Here is a 21,532-nt window from a genome sequence, read left to right as displayed (position 1 = left end):
CAGATTGAGTTAAAAGATTGTTCCAAAATCTGCTGCTTCATCAAAAGGCATTAAAACATTTCTTATGGCAGGAAAAGAGCCTATTAGTCTTTTAGTTGCTTGTGTCTGATATTAACAGGTAAGAAGAAACCAGGTAGGAAATGACTAACATACTGGAAATATTTGCACATACCAAAATACCACGACTTCATTTTCTTTGTATCTGAGCGGTCCTGGGTGGATCCTTGTGCTTCTCAGCAGGTGTGTGGTGTGCTCTATAGATTGGCATCAGTGATCTATCTGGCCATTATACTCTGCCATCTTCTTCTTGAGGATGTAGGGGATTATGCTGTCTATGGAAACATTGCCAATGAGATCAGTAAAAAAAAGTTCTTCGGTTATGTTAGAGCTCATCAGCCTGAGGGCCAGCAGGCGGTTGAGAATCTGGACCAATCAGTAGGTGTCTTCTGAGTAGGTTTTCTGAAAATAATCCTCCATCTGTGCCTTTCTTGGAATTTTAAAATCTGGCTTGTGCTAGCCAAACCTGGATGATGGGGGGTAAAGAAAACTACAGCTTTTACACAACTCCTGAAGCTTCCAGATGTGCTCCACGACTTGCTTTATCTGCTTGCCAGAAAGTTTATCTTCCTGGATATCTTCTGCAGCTGATTGACTATGGCCACAAGGTAATGGAAAGACTCATGATCTGGGCCAGTCCAAGGGTGAAGAGCTCATTTCAGCAGGCTTGCAACAGGCTGGTTTTGCAGTCCTTCCCAAGTACCTGAAGGGCTGGGGTTGACCTGGCCCAGTGCATGGAGAGGAAAAGCAGGCAGAACGTAGACTTGCAGAGGTAGTACACGTTGAGGTACTCTAGAATTGGGCTGGTCATGTGATGTGAGTGTTTAAAAGGAGGAGGGCTTGGACCTGAATGATGAGTGTGGACTGGTCTCTACTGATGACATAGATGTTCCCTCCTCCACTGGTGTCTATCCCACCTGCCAGGCTTGGAGGCAAGGAGCTTTCTGTCGTATTAAGTGCTTTAGCGAAGGTATTACATGCCCGAGTAATCTCACTTGCAGATTGGTCCTCCTACCGTATTTCTGAAGCATCACCACTGTTAAGGGATTCACTTAGGTTGACAAAGGCGGTTACTCCATTTGCCAGTGTGCCCAGAGCTGCTTGTTTCAGCCTCGGAATCCGTGGTCAGGAGAAGGGTACCATCCTCATGTATGAAAGGCTGCATCCAGTTCACAAGCATCCCGGATCAAGACCTATTTGTCTTGATCTACTTTGTCTGCCACAAATGTGGGAGTGGCTATCAGAGGATTTCTGGATCCTTCTGGATAAAGATTTTTCTCAGTTGAAGCAGCACAATTGCTTGGTTTTTCCCTTTGCACTTCAAAGGGCTTCTGTTCACTAATCCCAAACTCCTAATTTATCCCTCCCCCGATCCTTCCCCTTTTGGTAGGTTTGTTTTCTATGTCTGTGAGTCTGGGACCTTTGATCGTGTACATCTGTGGAGGAGTGTTCACGGAGGATGCTTGTGGTTCATTACCTATACGTGGGCAGACTGCTGAAGTGTGATTTCTTGCACATAGCTTTCTTCCTCGTCAAATTCCACGTGTAAAACAGAGTACTCAGTAATGTTGTCTACACAGTAGATTTGTGACAGAGTTTTGGGGGCACTTGGGCTGTTGGTAGGTACCTTCATTAAATGGCTCTTAGTGTTTGAGGGCCGTTGCTCTGGGGAGACATGACACAATGTTATTCAAGAACCTTATTTCAGGGGCTTCCCTGGTGGTGCAGTGGTTGAGAGTCCGCCTCCCGATGCAGGGGACACGGGTTCGTGCCCCAGTCCAGGAGGATCCCACATGCCACGGAGCAGCTGGGCCCGTGAGCCATGGCCGCTGAGCCTGTGCGTCTGGAGCCTGTGCTCCGCAACGGGAGAGGCCAAAACAGTGAGAGGCCCGTGTACCGCAAAAAAAAAAAAAGAACCTTATTTCAGAATTACATAAACCCTCACTATAACTTGTATTACACACTAATGAAATACAAATACTCAAATAAAACATAATCTATGTTGATATGCATTTTGTGGTCTGTGTGTGTAATTAAAGTGATTGTGTATTAATCCTTCACATGCTCTTCTGAAGTCAGTGCACAGTTCCCATCCCTCTGAATTTGGGGACAGCAGGCTTTCCTTTTCATGAGTCAGCTGGTCAAGAAAGGTCAGAAGAGCTGAAGTAAGGAGACAGCGAGGGATTAGTCTATGACACTAATGACTCGACTGTATCATTTTTTTTTAATTTACTTTTTAGTTATTAATTTTTGGCTGCATTGGGTCTTCGTTGCTGTGCGCGGGCTTTCTCTAGCTGTGGCAAGCAGGGGCTACTCTTCGTTGCGGTGCACGGGCTTCTCATTGCGGTGGCTTCTCTTGTTGCGGAGCACGAGCTCTAGGTGAGCAGGCTTCAGTAGTTGTTGCTCGCGGGCTCAGTAGTTGTGGCTCGCGGGCTCTAGAGCGCAGGCTCAGTAGTTGTGGCGCACGGGCTTAGCTGCTCCGCAGCATGTGGGATCTTCCCGGACCAGGGCTTGAACCAGTGTCCCCTGCATTGGCGGGCAGATTCTTAACCACTGTGCCACCAGGGAAGCCCTCGACTGTATCAGTTTACCATTCTTTGGGGATCCGAAAGAGGAGGGGGTAGAAGGGAAGGTCTCAGGAAGAACAACTTTTTGCAGTTAAAACTATTACCACTTCCTCCTACATGATATTCCAAATCCTGACTACTCTGAGGGTGTCACCCTATTTTGAAACTAACAGGGAAGGGAGAACCAGAAATGTGGAAAAGGATTAGAACATGACTTTAAGTGTCTTATAGGAAAGCATTTCTATTTTATTTCTTGAGAAAATGTAAACATTATCTTAAATAAAATAATTTAAACCTTTCAGTTGGAAATAGATGTTAAATGTATTTGTTAAATTGCTTATGATTCATTAATTCTCAAATATTAAATGTTAACCCATAAAAAGTTTTAAGTTTTAAAACTTTTAAAAGTTTTAAATCTAATGTTTTAAGAGAGGGGTTGGTTTTATGATCTGGAAACTTAATTTAATTTTTTATGAATGCAAAGTTCACTGAAGGTTTTCCTCTGGAACAGTTTCATAAAGAAGAGGACAGGACAAATATCTACAACTATTAGTAGTCTCATATTGAAAAAGTTATTAGTATTTTAATAAAATCGATACATTGTTTTGTGCTAATAATAACTAGAATACTTTAAAACTAGTTAAAGTTATTAGTAATTTAATAAAATCAATACACTGTATTGTACTAATAATAACTGGAAACTTTAAAACTAGTTTCTATTTTTTGTGTCATCTTTTCAAAGGATTTTTTGTTCTGTTTGGTTTGTATTAAATTTTTAACGTTTCTTGCTTTGAAACAATTTCAGATTTACAGAAAATTCACAAAAGTAGTGCAAAGATCTATAGAGCTCTGTATATCCTTCAGCCAGATTTTCAAAATGTTGATATTGTTCATATTTGCATTCTTTTACTCTCTGTCTCTCTACATGCACACAAACACACACACACACATACACACACACAAATACATACACATACATTGACTGTGGGTTTTAGTTTTTCCTGAACTACTTGAAAATAAGTTGCATACATGATGCCCTGTAACCCTTAATATTTAGAGTGTATTTACAATGCAAAAATCAAAATTATGAAATTGACATTCATCTAACATGACGATATAATCCACACATCCCACTCAAAGTTTGCCTATTTTCTCCAAAATTTCCTTTATGAGTTCAAGATCCAACCCTGGATCATGCATTGCATTTAGTTGTCACTCCAACTTGGAACAGTTTCTAAATCTTTGTCTTTCATGACTATAACATTATTTTAAAAATTTTAATTTTCTATTTTGTTATTATAAAAAGTACTTTTCAGGCTTCCCTGGTGGCACAGTGGTTAAGAACCCGCCTGCCAATGCAGGGGACACGGGTTCCAGCCCTGGTCTGGGAAGATCCCACATGCCACGGAGCAGCTAAGCCTGTGCACCACAACTACTGAACCTGTACTCTAGAGCCTGTGAGCCACAAGTACTGAGCCTGCATGCTGCAACTAATGAAGTCCACACGTCTAGAGCCCGTGCTCCACAACAAGAGAAGCCACCACAATGAGAAGCCTGAGCACCGCAACAAAGAGTAGCCCCTGCTTGCTGCAACTAGAGAAAGCCCATGCACAGCAACAAGGACCCAACGGCAGCCAAAATAATAATAATAATAAATAAATAAATAAATAAAATTTTTTAAAAAGTTCTTTTCTCTATATTGTTTGTCCAAAATATATATTTTTTTACATCTTTATTGGAGTATAAATGCATTACAATGTTGTGTTAGTTTCTGCTGTACAACAAAGTGAATCAGCTATATGTATACATATATCCCCATATCCCCTCGCTCCTGTGTCTCCCTCCCACCCTCCCTATCCCACTCCTCTAGGTGGTCACAAAGCACCGAGCTGATCTCCCTGTGCTATGCAGCAGCTTCCCACTAGCCATCCATTTTACATTTGGTAGTATATATACATCAATGCTACTCTCTTACTTCATCCCAGCTTCCCCTTTCCCCCCACCCTCGTGCCCTCAAGTCTGTTCTCTACGTCTGTGTCTTTATTCCTGCCCTGCCACTAGGTTCATCAGTATTGCTTTTTAAAATTTCATACATATGCGTTAGCATATGGTATTTGTTTTTCTCTTTCTGACTTACTTCACTCTGTATGACAGACTCTAGGTCCATCAAACTCACTACAAATGACTCAATTTTGTTCCTTTTTATGGCTGAGTAATATTCCATTGCATATACGTGGCACATCTTCTTTATCCAATCATCTGTTGATGGACATTTAGGTTGCTTCCATGTCTTGGCTACTGTAAATAGTGCTGCAATGAACATCGTGGTACATGGCTCTTTTTGAATTATGGTTTTCTCAGGGTATATGCCCAGTAGTGGGATTGCTGGGTTGTATGGTAGTTCTATTTTTACTTTTTTAAGGAACCTCCGTACTGTTCTCCATAGTGGCTGTATCAATTTACATTCCCTCCAACAGTGCAGGAGGGTTCCTTTTTCTCCACACCTTCTCCAGCATTTATTGTTTGTAGATTTTTTGATGATAGCCATTCTGACCCATGTGAGGCAATACCTCATTGTGGTTTTGATTTGCATTTCTCTGATGATTAGTGATGTTGAGCATCTTTTCATGCATTTGTTGGCCAACTGTATGTCTTCTTTGGAGAAATGTCTATATAGGTCTTCTGCCCATTTTTGGACTGGGTTGTTTGTTTTTGTGATATTGAGCTGCATGAGCTGCTTGTATATTTTAGAGATTAATCCTCTGCCAGTTGCTTCATTTACAAATATTTTCTTCTATTCTCAGGGTTGTCTTTTTGTCTTGTTTATGGTTTCCTTTGCTGTGCAAAAGCTTTTAAGTTTCATTCGGTCCCATTTGTTTATTTTCGTTTTTATTTCCCTTACTCTGGGAGGTGGGTCAAAAAGGATCTTGCTGTGATTTATGTCATAGAGTGTTCTGCCTATGTTTTCCTCTAAGAGTTTTATAGGGTCTGGCCTTACATTTAGGTCTTTAATCTATTTTGAGTTTATTTTTGTGTATGGTGTTAGGAAGTGTTCTAATTTCATTCTTTTACATGTAGCTGGACCATAACATTTTTGAAGAGTAAATACAAGTTACATTAGAGACTCTTTCTTCATTTGGAGTTGCCTGATGTTTCTTCATAATTTATGCATTTTGGGCAAGAATTGTCTTATCTGTTTACATTTGTATTTTTGTATATGTTACATAAGATAGATAATTTGTCAGTAGTGTAGAACATGTGTATAATTTATAAACAAATAAAAGGAGCTACATGCTTAAACGTTTTTTTACTGATGGTGATACATGGAGATAAAGGCTTGGAGGCTGCTCTACTAAGTGTTAAGGAGGATAACCAGACACAGTCTAGGAGCTGGAGCCTAGAAAGAAGAGAATGGGCATTTCAACTGGGGAATTGTGGGAGCCCAGGAGCTTTGAGCTGCTGAATTATCCTGGTTCTGAATAAGTATGCAATTTAAGCCTCGCATCATTGCGTGATCAGATACTTTAATTAAAAAACCTGGTTTAACATTTTGTGATGTAGAAATTCAAAAGCCTATGTTTTCAATTTATTTAGATACTTGATTTTATTGGCTGTCATGGTTGAAAAAGTTCTTCCAACAATATGTTAATCCAAATGGAAAAAGCATATCTTTGACTATGCTTTCCAAATTGTAATTGTCATTGTTTAAAGCTAATTCAAAATTACTTAAATATTATTGTTAAAAAATAACTAGGAAATTTTTATCTAGTGAAGGTTTATAATTTTAAAAGTTTTAACATCTAGGTCTTTTTTTCTTTTTTAAAAAAATTGAAGTGTAGTTGCTGTACAATATTATATGTTATAAGTGTACAATATAGTGATTCACAATTTTTAAAGGTTATACTCTATTTACAGTTATTATAAAATATTGGCTATATTCTTTGTGTTTTACAATATGTCCTTGTAGCTTATTTTATACCTAATAGTTTGCACCTATTAATCTCCTACCCTTATAATGCCCCTCCCCCTTCCCTCTCCCCACTGATAACCACTGGTTTGGTCTCTATATCTGTAAGTCTGCTTCTTTTCTGTTATATTTACTAGTTTGTTGTATTTTTTAGATTCCACATATGTGTGATATCATACAGTATTTGTCTTTCTCTGTGTGACTTATTTCACTTAGCATAATGCCCTCCAAGTCCATCCATGTTGCTGCAAATGGCAAAAATTCATTCTGTTTTATGGCTGAGTAGTATTCCACTATATATATATCACATTATCTTTATCCATTCATCTGTTGATGGACATTTAGGTTGCTTCCATACCTTGTCAACTGTAAATAATGCTGCTCTGAACACTGAAGTGCATGTATCTTTTTGAAAGATTTTAACATCTAGGTTTAACATGCACTGAAACTATTGAAGCTTTTTCACAAGTTGAAACAATTTTCCAGGTTTCTTAAGTGTGCATGCATTAGAGTTTTTTAGGCTACATAAGTTCTGGAAATAACATGTAAAAAAAAATGGTTCAGATGAACCTAGGGGAGGACAGGAATAAAGACACAGATGTAGAGAATGGACTTGAGGACACGGGGAGGGGGAAGGGTAAGCTGGAACGAAGTGAGAGAGTAGCATTGACATATATACACTACCAAATGTAAAATAGAGAGCTAGTGGGAAGCAGCTGCATAGCATAGAGAGATCAGCTCAGTGCTTTGTGACCACCTAGAGGGGTGGGATAGGGAGGGTGGGAGGGAGACACAAGAGGGAGGGGATATGGGGTATATATGTATACATATAGCTGATTCACTTTGTAATACAGCAGAAACTAACACACCATTGTAAAGCAATTATACTCCAATAAAGATGTTAAAAAAAAAGTAGCTATGTTTTCGTCTATTGTTAGACTGAATTTTTTGTGGTGTGTCACATCCTTGTGTCTTCTAGTTGTCACTATAGCCAAGGTCAGCACATTTGGATCTCTTGATTTCTTTGTAAGAGGCAAATGAAGAACTCGTCTTTCAGTTGGCCAGTTCTTTCAGGCATTTTGCCACAGTCTCTCCTTCAATCCTCTGCATGGTGGCTTTGGTGGACGCCGTGGGGCACTTCCCCCAGCCCTTCATGTCATGTTGATGGCTGGCAGGTCATCCTCTAGGTACAGCTCTCAGTGGAAGAAAGACGCCTCACCCAAGGTCACATCCCTTCCCAGGGGCAGCTCTCATTCAATAACTGGTCGGGTCTGGATTAAGGGCTGGGTCAGCTTGTGGCGAGATGGGACCACATTGAGGGGCCATCCCAGCTCCAGAGCTATGCAGGGTTGAGGACCTTGTGGGAATTGCATCTCAGTTCAATTTCTCCTTCTGCCTAATCCTGCCTCCTTCACTTCCCCACAGTTGGTCCTAAGGGCATTCTCCAATAAAATTTCTATGTGATATTCTTTCTCAGAATCTGCTTCCCAGGGAACCTGATCTAAGAAAGTTACCCTCTCTACAAGAATGCAAATAGTCCCCTACATTTTAAAATGTCTTGTTTTTATAAGTCTAACCTCACCCACGACATCCTGTAGCACTTTGCTGTCTTATGGCTTCACCATCTTTGCTGCCAATAGCTTGCCTGTGAATGATAGAGGGAATGCATTTCATGTGGGGTACTTTATCTGTACCTTTGCTTGGGAATTTCTAAAATTCCAATTCAAGTAGTTTCCTGCTCTTTTCCATGTATTGTAATCTTTCTAAAAGAAGTTATTAATAACTGAGGGAAAATATTATTTCGTCCTCTATTGTCGTGTCCCACAAAAAACAGTTCTTCGTGTATTTTGTTATTGGAAACAGAATCCAGAAAATACCATAAGCTGAAATGTGTTAGAAACATCAGTGCTTCATCCAAATATATAGCAAACCTTCAACACTATGTAATTTGTTCCAACATTTGTTTCTTTACTCTTCTGTAATGCTTTCCATGTATCATCCAACAATATTTGGCTGACAAAGATATACATTTTGGGTTTCACCATATGCTTTTTTTGGTATTATTTCAGCCTTTAACTGTGACAGAACAAGTGTTTCCCCAATGAATGTGGCTCTGATTTGTAAAATACCTTTGCTTTAAAATGAGAAACCTCAAAAGAAACTTCTAAATATTTATTACCACATTTCATGACACTTTGTAAAATTCCATATGTAGTGTTGCATGATTTTATAAATCCCTGAAAAATCGTAATGGTTTTTCTTCAGGTTTGAGGTGCATCATTTTAACACAGCCTATTAATGTTTATGGCATCATGCTACCACTTGCTATGTCTATTTCTGGCAATATGGCAAACCAGATTACCCAGAAAGCTTCTGCTAGAAAACACTTGCACATGTTAGAGGAAATATAAAAAGATATCATTTTAAAATGTGTAACTGAGCCAGAAAACATGTAAGGACATTTCCAATGGGCTAAAAATGAAGTACAAACTGAACTCCAGAGCCAAACCACACTGGAAGCCTGGGAATGGGATCAGGAGACAGTAACATGGAATCCTTGTCTCAGTCACATAGAGGTTCATCTTAGGACCTACACAAGCATAGGTGATAATGACTTGGGAATTCTATGAGTTTAAAGGTTGCATTTGAGAACCCCATAGAAAGCTGGGGCCTTTTTTTTTTTTTTAATAAATTTATTTATTTATTTTTTGGCTGTGTTGGGTCTTCGTTTCTGGGTGAGGGCTTTCTCTAGTTGCGGCAAGCGGGGGCCGCTCTTCATCGTGGTGTGCGGACCTCTCACTATCGCAGCCTCTCTTGTTGTGGAGCACAGGCTCCAGACGCACAGGCTCAGTCGTTGTGGCTCACGGGCCTAGTTGCTCCGCGTCATGCGGGATCTTCCCAAGACCAGGGCTCGAACCCGTGTCCCCTGCATTGGCAGGCAGATTCTCAACCACTGTGCCACCAGGGAAGCCCAGAAAGCTGGGGCCTTTGAAGATGCACACTAGAAAACTTATCCAGTGGTGCAGAATGGTGTCTGAAGGACATTTGTATGTCTTCATTTACATTTTAGATAGAAAAAGTCTTTCCTGAAAATTCACAACTATATCCCTATCCTCACCCAGAGTTAGGATTGAAATCTTTCTAGCTGTATGGTTCTGGAAACTTCAAGTCAATAAATTAACGTTAAAGAGCTCCGAGGCTGTGAAAGAGGTAGGCTTTTGGCAAAGTAAACGTAAAACCTCCCAGGAGGAGTACCCTCCATCCAGATAGCATGAAATACCCACCAAGAGAGTCCAAAAGAGTCCTGAAGAGCTCACAATACAAAATTACAAAGCACATAAGGAAACCCTGTACCACCACTGTGAGTCAGCATGGTCAATAAGCAGCAGTAATGTACTCTCAAGAGCTTCAGGTAAGAGAACTACTGAAGAGTAAGGATTCAATAAGGATGCCTAAAATAGTGAGCTTCAAGGACGGCTCCTAGAGCTTTAGGAAGGATGGAGCTGAGACTTACTGAGATGGGAAAACTTAAGGAGGAAAGGAGATTTTTTTTGGTAGGGGTGGGGGTAGAAATCAGGAGTTTGGATTTTTACATCATAGTTTTGAGATATCTATTAGCTATTCAAGAAATGAGACTTTTACAGGCAGCTAGATCTATCTATCTATCACTTTACCTATCTATCCATCCATCCATTTACCTATCAGTTATCTCTAACTCTTTCTATATCTATCTATGTATATATATCCAGACTTCCTAGTATGGAAATTTGGCATATAATTGGCATCTGTTGACTCCTCCCATTACATTTTCTTCCAGTTCCCCACAGGTGTCGGGCCCTCTTTTGGCCCTTTGAATGCCAGGGACTCTCAATTGTTGTTGCATATAAAACTACCTGGGGGAGATTTAAAAAATTCTGATGCCTGGGTTGCATCCTATTATGTTTATCAGCATGTCTGGGGGGTGGAGCCAGGCATCAATACTTTAAAAAAACTTGTTTTTTTTCCAGTTTTATTGAGAAATAATTGACACACATCCCTGCATAAGTTTAAGGTGTACAGCATGATGGCTTGATTTACATATGTTGTAAAATGATTATTGCAATACGTTCATATAACATCCATCATCTCATATAGATACACTATAAAGAAAAGAAAGAAGAAAAGAAAAAGGGAAAAAAAATTCTTGTGGTGAGAATTCCTAGGATTTACTCTCAACAAATATCATGTATATTATATAGCAGTGTTAACCAGAGTCATCATGTGGTACATTGCATCCTAGTACTTATTTATCTTATAACTGGAAATTTGTACATTTTGACCACCTTCCTCTAATCCTTCCCCCTCCTCCCTCTGCCTCATGTAACCACACGTCTGATTTTTTTCTATGAGTTTTTTTTTTGTTGTTGTTTGTTTTGCTCTGTTTTTTTTCTTTCTTTCTTTCATTTTTAGATTCCACATATAAATGGGATCATACAGTATTTGTCTTTCTCTGACTTATTTCACCTACCATAACAACTTCAAGTTTCATACATGTTGTTACAAATGATAGGATTTCCTCATTTTTTTTATGGCTGAATAACATTCCATTACATATATACCACAACTTCTTTATCTATTCATCCATTGATGGACACTTAGGTTGCTTCCTAAGTATTTTAGCTATTGTAAATAATGCTGCTATGAATATGGGGGTGCATATATCTTTTTGATTTAGTGGTTTCATTTCCTTTGGATATATTCCTAGAAGTGAAACTGCCAGATCATATGGTAGTCCAATTTTTAATTTTTTGAGGAAACTCCATACTGTTTTCCACAGTGGCTGCACCAATTTACATTCCCACCAACAGTGTACAAGGGTTCCCTTTTCTCCACATCCACACCAGCATTTGTTATTTCTTGTCTTTTTGATGATATCTCATTGTGGTTTTAATTTGCATTTCCCAAATGACTAGTGATGTTAAGCATCTTTTTATGTACCTGTTGGCCTTTTATATACCGTTGGAAAAATGTCTGTTTAGGTTCTTTGCCCATTTTTAATCGTTTTTTTTTAAACTATTGAGTTGTATGAGTTCTTTATATATTTTGGATGTTAACCCCTCATCAGATATATATATTTTCCTTCTTTTCCTAATTGTGAAACCAGTACACAAAGAAACATAATTGGAGGAAAGTGGTCAAAAAGTACAGACTTCCAGTTAGAAGATAAATAAGCACTAGGATGTCATGTACAGCATGATGACTATGGTTAACACTGCTATATAATATACAGTTAACCCTTGAACAATGCAGGGGTTAGGGACACCTACCCCCCCCACACAGTGGAAAATCTAAATGTAACTTTTGGCTCCTTAAAACCTTAACTACAGGACTTCCCTGGTGGTGCAGTGGTTAAGAATTCGCCTGCCAATGCAGCGGACACGGGTTCGATCCCTGGTCTGGGAAGATCCCACATGCTGTGGAGCAACTAAGCTCGTGCACCACAGCTGCAGAGCCTGTGCTCTAGAGCCTGCACACCACAACTACTGAGCCTGCATGTCACAACTACTGAAGCCCGCACACTTAGAGCCTGTGCTCCACAACAGGAGAAGCCATCACAATGAGAAGCCTGCGCACCACAACGAAGAGTAGCCCCCGCTCTCCACTGCTAGAGAAAGCCCATGAGCAGCAACGAAGACCCAACACAGCCAAAAATAAATAAATAAATAAATAAATAAATAAATTAATTAATTAATTAACTACTAATAGACTACTATTCACCTGAAGCTTAACCAGTCCCATAAGCAGTTGATTAACACATATTTTGTATGTTATATGTATTATATCCTGTATTCTTGTAACAAGGTAAGCTAGAGAAAAGAAAATGTTATTAAGAAAATCATAAGGTAGAGAAAATACATTTACAGTACGGCACTGTATTTATCGATACTCTTAGGTTTGTGTCTGTCTACAAGATAGATCATCTGTCTGTCAGTACCTACAGCAATATTGTCTTATGTGATGCAATACACTGTAGACTTTATGCTTATGACTAACACTAAACTTCAAAGTGAAAAGGTAATGTGAAAAATAAATTTATGTTTATTTAGAGGTATATCAATTCATGCATTGATATTGAAGCAGTAGCAACATGATTGCTTTATGGTAGCCTAGTGTAATCAGTTGTTTCACAGTAGCCTCGCCTGTACACTAATGAATGAATCATTGTAAAATTTTTATGGCATACAGTATTATAGTCATATTCATAATATAGTAATGGAAACATTGTTACATTTAAAAAAAAAACACCTGTGATGATAGGCTGATAATGCAATTTCTCCAATTACAAGAGAGAGACATACTGTACTGTAATGTAATTCTTTTTTTGTGTGTGTGTGTGTGGTATGCAGGCCTCTCACTGTCGTGGCCTCTCCCGTTGCAGAGCACAGGCTCCAGACGCGCAGGCTCAGCGGCCATGGCTCACGGGCTTAGCTGCTCCGCGGCATGTGGGATCTTCCCGGACCCGGGCATGAACCCGTGTCCCCTGCATTGGCAGGCGGACTCTCAACCACTGCACCACCAGGGAAGCCCCCTAATTCTTTGAAAGCAAAGTTATAAAACAGTAAGAAAACTAACACATTATTCATTTTATATTAAATATCACTCACCTTGTGCCTATGTAAAACAGGCTATTCACTTCAAGTCTTGCACATGATATTCTACATGTTTATTTTTGTATATTTATTAAAAAATATCTGCTTATAAGTGGATCATACAGTTCAAACCCATGTCGTTCACAGGTCAACTGTCCAGGGAAGTTAAATGAGTAGATCCTAAGAGTTCTCATCACAAGGAAAAAATCTTTCTTGTCTTTTTTTGCTTTCCCTTAAAATAATTTGTTTTTTATTGGAGTATAGCTTGTTTGCAATGTTCTGTTAATTTCTGCTGTACAGCAAAGTGAATCAGTTATACATGTAGATGTATCCACTCTTATTTAGATTCTTTTCCCATATAGGTCATTACAGAGTATTGAGTAGAGTGCCCTGTGCTATACAGTAGGTATCTATTAGTTATCTGTCTTATATACAGTAGCATGTATATGTCAATACCACTGGGCATATTCTTGGAGAAAACCATAATTCAAAAAGATACATGCACCCCCAATGGTCATAGCAGCATTATTTACAATAACCAGGACATGGAAGCAACCTAAATGTCTGTTGACAGAGGAATGGGTAAAGAAGATGTGGTACATATATACTGTGGAATACTACTCAGCCATAAAAAAGAATGAAATAATGCCATGTGCAGCCACATGGATGGACCTAGAGATTATCACACTAAGTGGAGTAAGTCAGACAAAGACAAATATCATATTATATTGCTTATTTGTGGAATCTAAAAAAAATAGTACAAATGAATTTATTTGCTTTCCCTTTTTATTGTATCAGTATGAGATGATGGATGCTAACTAAACTTGTTGTAATTATTTTACAATATGTGTAAGTCAAACCATTATGCTGTACACCTTAAACTTATACAGGGATGTATATCAATGATATTTTGATACAGCTGGAAAGCAAAGTACGTAGAAAGCATGAAGTATTTGTCATCCTGTCACTCAGAAAAAAAAATCAACCTTTTTGGCTTACACTTTTCTAGTGTTTATATGGAAACAATACTACTACACAGTGTCTTATAAAATGCCCAGGATCTGCCCTCCTCATCCGTTTCTGACATGTTTTCTGCTCGTTGTTCTTCCAGCATGAGCGCCCCCTGGCCCCATTGCTGTCACTTATGCACTCCAGGCACACTGTATCTTCAGGCCCTTGTCCTGGCTCTTTCCCAAGTGCGACTGATTTCCGAGCGACACCAGTGAGCAGCAGCTGGAAGCGAGACCTTAGTTCCCTGACCCGGGATTGAACCCTGGTCGTGGCAGCGAGGGTGCCGAATCCTAACCACGGGACAACGAGGGCCAGTGGCTGGTCTGAGCTCCTGTCCTTGTCTGCCTTGAAAAAAATAATTCTGACAAGGAGACGGAAGGTAGAGAGGAACGAAAGGTGTTTATTACAAAAGCAGAGTACCTGCCGACAGATGCACAGGTGAGCTCGGAGAAAAGTCGCGCCTTTGGGAAGGTTAAATCATTTATAGAGGGGTAGTCTTCCCAGTCTTTGTTTCCATCTGGCTAATCGTCTTGCTTTGTTCTTTGACTCAGGGCCCCCGCTTTGGACCCCCGAGGAGCCTTTCTGTGCATATGCAGTCAAGGCCTCCCTGGCCCCAAGGATGAGAAATACGTGACGTCTTGATCTTTTACCCAAGCAGGGTTTAGCTCCTCTCTGCCCCTGCCATGATTGTTATTTTAAAGTGTTCACTGGAGACAAAGTCCAGCTATTTACCTTGTTCCTGTTGTTATTTCCATCTCGAAGTGTAAACAGGGGACTGGTTGTAAACGTCTAGCCTGGAGCCCATCTATCTCCTACCTTAGAACCATCTCCCTAAATACCCCTCACCTTCTAGTCTTTGCTCAGATCTCACATTCTCAAAATAGCCCAGCCTGACAGTCCTATTTCGATCCAAAACCCACTCCACACTTCCTTAAACCCACCACTTCTGGGCCTCCTTAGTCTGCCCCACTCTGCTTTCCTTCACAGGATTCAGGATTTTCTAACATACTGGAGAACATACTTATTTAATTCCATCTATTGTTTATTGCCAGGTTGTTTCCCCCAGACCCCCTTCTAGAATGTAACTCTTTAAGGCCAAAGGATCTTTGTGAGTATAACAGTGATTGGCAGCTGGTGGATGGGCAATACACACTTGTTGAAGGGATGAATGAATAGATAACTGTAACTAAAAGTCACACACTGTGACATGCTGTTTTGTAGCCTTAGTGATAGCCTTAGTTTTAAACTTAGCCATATATTGCATCCATCTCGTCCCATAAATCAGTATTCCTTGACATGGCTATATCCCTGAAAGGTTTCATGATTTATTTCAAACTGTTTCTGTTTGCTTTGTTAAGTACAAACATCAGTAAAGATTTGAAGCAAGGCTAGGGAAGAGCTGACCACACCCATTCATTACATGTATTCATATTTATTTGTTGAATAAATGAATATATATTTTATTGTATTAATATGAAATATTTTAATAAATATTATATTTATATGCTTCAAATCATAGGCCATACCTATTCATTATTATATATATTGGTATATATACATCTTATGAAAAACTGGTAGTGGAGAAGCTGAGGGAATAAAGAATTGAATTATATATTGAAATAATATTCTTGCAGGTAGGAGACATATGGGACTTAACTTTTTTCTCACCAGTCATTGGCTATAGCAGAAGCTCTCTCCAGCTCTGATTGGGGTTATCCCTTTCTCACTGAAGTGGAGGTGTCTGTGACAGCAGCTGCCCCTCTCCCGTAGGAGAGCAAAGCCAGCAGCTTCCCTTCCCCCTGCCTCTGCCCCCCGTTTCCATGGGTGGCCGGTCCTCTGGTGGAAGACAAAATGACTCCAGACTAAAATGCACATTTTATTCTTAGATATCATTTTCAGATTTGGGGGGAAATGGTGTGTCACGTTGAAGAAAGAAGCAAAGACTCTTGTGATTAATGGAGGGAATTCCATTTTGCCTCTGGTCCTTTCCTTTGTTCCTGGGTTAGGCTTATTCTCCCCTCTCCATTGTTCTGCTGCTGACTGTTGTGATTGTGTGACCTCCTATGGCTTTTTCATCTGTTTGCCAGTGTGGTTCACTCATTCCAAACAACAGCAGAGACATAAGGAAATGTAACTCAGACTGGAAAAATGGCCAGCCTTTCTTATTGTTCTTCTTTGGCATTGTGTTGTTTTTAATTACTCTTTCTTGCTAATTATCCTGGTGACATTCCTCCGAGGCTACAAAAACTTGCCATGGGACCCCAAAACCCCTCTCAACCTTCTGCTGCTTCTGTTTTTTTTTTTTTTTTGGCCGCACCGTGTGGTTTGTGGGATCTGAGTTCCCTGACCAGGGATCAAACCCGTGCCTCCTGCAGTGGAAGCACAGAGTCCTAACCACTGGACTATCAGGGAAGTCCCTCAACCTTCTTATTGACAGTGATAGTATGCTCTCAAAGGGAGAGCAGGCAGGCTCAAGTGAGTAGCTGCGCTGAGTTTCTTTGGCAAGCTGGTTATGTGGGGGGCAGAAATGAAGGGACAGAACATTCATTGGGGAGGGAGGAGTTTGGCGGTCGTATTCCCTGATTTTGATGCCAGCTCCACCTTCCCGAGGGGAGGAGGGATTTGTGTCCTTATTTAGCCTTGATGGGAAGTGGCATAGCAGTGGTGCATGATGGGAACCTCTTATCTGCAAGGCTAATTTTATTGTAATGAGGGCATAGTGAGCAAAAGGTTACATTCAGACGCTGGAGATTCCTGCCTTTTCCCACCTTCCTTTGCCTCCAGGACACTTATCACGCCCAAATGTGTGGTTTCCTGTCAGTCTGGAGGTTCCTGCTTTCCTCTGTCTGCCCAAGGACCCCTGTTGTTGACAAGATATGTGGTTTCCTGACACCTGGCCCATTCCTCCCTTTCTCTGCTTGTATCTAGCTACCTGCCTGCTGTAACATTCCCCCTCCCCCGCCCCACCCCGCCAAGGAGTCTGGACCCTTAAAATATTTTAAGGGCATGGGTGAGACGGGAATAAAGACACAGACCTACTAGAGAACGGACTTGAGGATATGGGGAGGGGCAAGGGTAAGCTGGGACAAAGTGAGAGAGTGGCATGGACATATATACACTACCAAATGTAAAATAGATAGCTAGTGGGAAGCAGCCGTGTAGCACAGGGAGATCAGCTCGGTGCTTTGTGACCACCTAGAGGGGTGGGATAGGGAGGGTGGGAGGAAGATGCAAGAGGGAGGAAATATGGGGATATATGTATATGTATAGCTGATTCACTTTGTTACACAGCAGAAACTAACACACCATTGTAAAGCAATTATACTCTAATAAAGATGTTAAAAAAATATTTTAAGGGTCAAGGGTCAATAGTCCCTCTTCTGTAAGTGCTTCCAGCTGAGCATGGGCATTGTCCTTACCTGAGGGTCCAGATCTCTTTGCTTTTCTGTCAGAGAGAGGGGTCTCGGGGTTGTTTATAGTGGCAGAGGTGGTTAGTGGGGAGTAGAAGGAAGCAGCAACCTTGTCCAGTGGGTGTTGATGGTCCCCATCCTCAGGTGGGATGTGTTGAAATCCTGATGCATCATCATTTAAAGTTGGAGATTTTTGAAGCCGTGGTGTTTTTTCTTCTCCCTTGGCACCTCAAGTTTTGATACAGCAGCTGTAACAGGGAAGAACTGGAGTACATCTGAATATAGTTATTAGTTATATTAAACATTAGTTTGGAATATTGTCTACTCCCTGCGTTGGCTTTCTCTTGTGTATTGTTAACCATTATCATGTTTTTATTGTGAGTTTTAGTTTTGTTTATTCCAGTCACTAGATTCTTCCACCAGATAGTGACATTCCCCACTGTTGGATATTGGCAGTCTGGTTGGTGTCTGTCACCCACCTGTGATTACTAAAAATTAGACTGTGATTGTAATATGTTTCATTAAGCCATCTTAATTTTTGTCCCTGGATGCTAATACCAGAAAAACCGAGGCTAGCTTTGCCTAAAAGCTGAAATACACTTTCCTCTAATTTGGAGGCGGGTGTCTGTTCCAGAGAATTTGGTCCCCAGTTGGTTCCTGCCCCAGTCCTTCCTTCCTTACTGGGTGGTAAATGAGAACCCAGCATATTTTGCTGTTACCCCATCAGGTCGCCCAAGGAAGCGGGGAGTCCTAAAAGATGTAGGTCCTCTGGGGAGGTGCGGTTGCCAGGGCAGATCCAACAGTCAGATGAGTTAGTAACTTTAGCAATGGCATTCATGGAGTTGGACAGAGCAGCGGTCCCCAACCCTTTTGACACCAGGGGCCGGCTTCGTGGAAGACAGTTTTTTCACGGACTGGGAGGTGGGGGGATGGTTTCGGGATGATTCAAGTGCATTACATTTATTGTGCACTTTATTTCTATTATTATTACATTGTAAAATATAATGAAATAATTATACAACTCACCATAATGCTGACAGGATGTGAAGCTCAGGCGGTACTGCGAACGATGGGGAGCGGCTGTAAATACAGGTTAAGCTTCACTCGCTCACCAGCTGCTCACCTCCTGCTGTTGGGGACCCCTGGCATAGTGGATGTTTGTCAACTGGAGCTGTGCTGATGTGAACAACAAGGAGGACCCTTAGTGTGGGTGTGGTTAAAGGCGACGTGACTTCATGAGAAGCAGAAGAGCAGAGAAATGGAGAGTTTACTGGAAATAGAGGGTATTGATGCCTGGAAGGGAGATTATTAGCCTCCTTTAAGTGATTTTTATAGGGGTGACAAATTTTGTTTTCCTGGGATTCCCTGACCCCAGATCTGTGGATCTGTTTTTTAATTTCTGGGGGAATATTTTGTGTCCTGTATAATACATAGAGCAGACAAAAATATTCCCTGGTTTTGGTTTTCGGGGAGAGTAAGAGTTGCCCCCCAAGACTGGGAGAAAATCTCTTTCCAATAATGGGCTGGGGCATTAGGCATGACAAGAAACTCGTGAGTTATAAGTGTCTTTCCCCAGGTGCAGGTTAGAGGGGTGGTGAAATGTTTTACCTTTGGTTTTCCTTCTACCCCAAAAATAGAGCCGATTTCAGGGGCAAGGGGCCCAGCATGAGAAGGCAGGACAGAGTAAGTGGCTCCCATGTCCACTAGAAACTGGACAAGTTTACCTGCCAGGTCAATGGTCACCCATGGTTCCCCCTGTGTGATGATGACTGTCTTCTCGGGAGCCTTGGCAGGTCTCAGGTCCCCCAGTCAACCATCGCCATGACTGGCGTTGGGGACCTTCCTCACTCCCTTCAGAGCTGGGGGCATTCCCTCCTTCAGTGGCCCATCTTCTTGCAGAGTGGGCATGGCTTCTTGGGTGTAGGCTTGTTGCAGGAAGGGGGAACCTTCCAGGGCCCGACAGCGGGCTCTTCTCTAACACTCGGAAATGAATTGTCTGAGGAGACACACGTGCTGACAAAGCAGGAGATGTTATTGGGAAGGGGGACCCAAGCAGAGAGCAGTAGGGTAAGGGAACGCAGGAGAACTGCTCTGACACGTGGCTCACAGTCTCGGGTTTTATGGTGATGGGGTTAGTTTCTGGGTTGTCTCTGGCCAATCATTCAGACTCAGGGTCCTTCCTGGTGACGTGCGCATTGCTCAGCCAAGATGGATTCCAGCAAGGAGGATTCTGGGAGATTGGTAGGACATATGGACTTATGGACTGGTGTCTCCTCTCTCCTTTTGACCTTTGCCGAATTCTTCCGGTTGGTGGTGGCTTGTTAGTTCCGTGTTCCTTACCAGGATTTCCTGTCGTAAAATAACATGCAGATGATTACTGTGGTGCCTGGCCAGGGTGGATGGTTTCAGTCAGTGGTTTCCCTAACAGGCTGGGACCTGCATCCTGAGCATTCCTTGCTCCAGTGTTTGGGGCTCCCACAGCTAAAACAGGCTCCCTTTCCTGGCGGGGGTCTTCAGAGAGTACTTCTGGGGTGACCAGGAGGTGAATTTTTTTTTTTTAAATATCTTTATTGGAGTATAATTACTTTACAATGGTGTGTTAGTTTCTGCTTTATAACAAAGTGAATCAGTTATACGTATACATATATCCGCATATCTCTTCCCTCTTGCGTCTCCCTCCCTATCCCACCCCTCTAGGTGGTCACAAAGCATTGAGCTGATCTCTCTGTGCTACGTGGCTGCTTCCCACTAGCTAGCTATTTTACATATGGAAGTGTATATATGTCCATGCCACTCTCTCACTTTGTCCCAGCTTACCCTTCCCCCTCCTCTTAACCTCAAGTCCATTCTCTAGTAGGTCTGCATCTTTATTCCCGTCTTGCCCAGGTTCTTCATGACAATTTTTTTCTTTTTTTTAGATTCCATATATAAATGTTAGCATACAATATTTGTTTTTCTCTTTCTGACTTACTTCACTCTGTATGACAGACTCTAGGCCCATCCACCTCACTATAAATAACTCAATTTTGTTTCTTTTTATGGCTGAATAATATTCCATTGTATATATGTGCCACATCTTCTTAATCCATTCATCTGTTGATGGACACTTAGGTTGCTTCCATGTCCTGGCTATTGTAAATAGTACTGCAATGAACATTTTGTTAGATGACTTTTTTTTTTTTTTTTTGCGGTATGCGGGCGTCTCACTGTTGTGGCCTCTCCCATTGCAGAGCACAGGCTCCAGACGCACAGGCTCAGTGGCCGTGGCTCACAGGCCCAGCCGCTCCGTGGTGGGATCTTCCCGGACCGGGACATGAACCTGTGTCCCCTGCATCGGCAGGTGGACTCTCAACCACTGCACCACCAGGGAAGCCCATGACTGTTTTTGAATTATGGTTTTCTCAGGGTATATGCCCAGTAGTGGGATTGCTTGGTCACATGTAGTTCTATTTTTAGTTTTTTAAGGCACCTTCATACTGTTCTCCATAGTGGCTGTGTCAATTTACATTCCCACGAACAGTGTAAGAGGGTTCCCTTTTCTCCACACCCTCTCCAGCATTTACTGTTTGTAGATTTTTTGATGATGGCCATTCTGAGCGGTGTGAGATGCCATCTCATTGTAGTTTTGATTTGCATTTCTCTAATGATTAATGATGTTGAGCATTCTTTCATGTGTTTGTTGGCAAGCTGTATATCTTCTTTGGAGAAATGTCTGTTTAGGTCTTCTGCCCATTTTTGGATTGGGTTGTTTGTTTTTTTGATATTGAGCTGCATTAGCTGCTTGTAAATTTTGGAGATTAATCCTTTGTCAGTTGCTTCATTTGCAAATATTTTCTCCCATTCTGAGGGTTGTATTTTTGTCTTATTTATGGTTTCTTTTGCTGTGCAAAA

At 41.2% G+C, this 21,532-nt stretch overlaps 1 pseudogene across 1 annotated transcript in view; it reads right to left on the bottom strand.

Annotated features, from left to right (window-relative positions):
• Window positions 1-267: 267 nt before the first annotated feature.
• Window positions 268-21,532, bottom strand: part of LOC307187029 (nuclear receptor subfamily 2 group C member 2-like) — a 135,333-nt pseudogene continuing 114,068 nt past the window's right edge. The window contains exons 4-5 of the transcript in view: window positions 1,541-1,722; window positions 268-1,409 (exon numbers count right to left, since the gene is read on the bottom strand). The product of the transcript in view is annotated as a nuclear receptor subfamily 2 group C member 2-like (transcript). The remainder of the gene's footprint in view (window positions 1,410-1,540; window positions 1,723-21,532) is intronic.

The sequence above is a fragment of the Stenella coeruleoalba genome, assembly GCF_951394435.1.
Source record: "Stenella coeruleoalba genome assembly, chromosome: 5".
Classification (NCBI taxonomy): domain Eukaryota; kingdom Metazoa; phylum Chordata; class Mammalia; order Artiodactyla; family Delphinidae; genus Stenella; species Stenella coeruleoalba.
The sequence above is the reverse complement of the archived record's forward strand: the minus strand, read 5'-3'. Positions and strand labels throughout refer to the sequence as shown.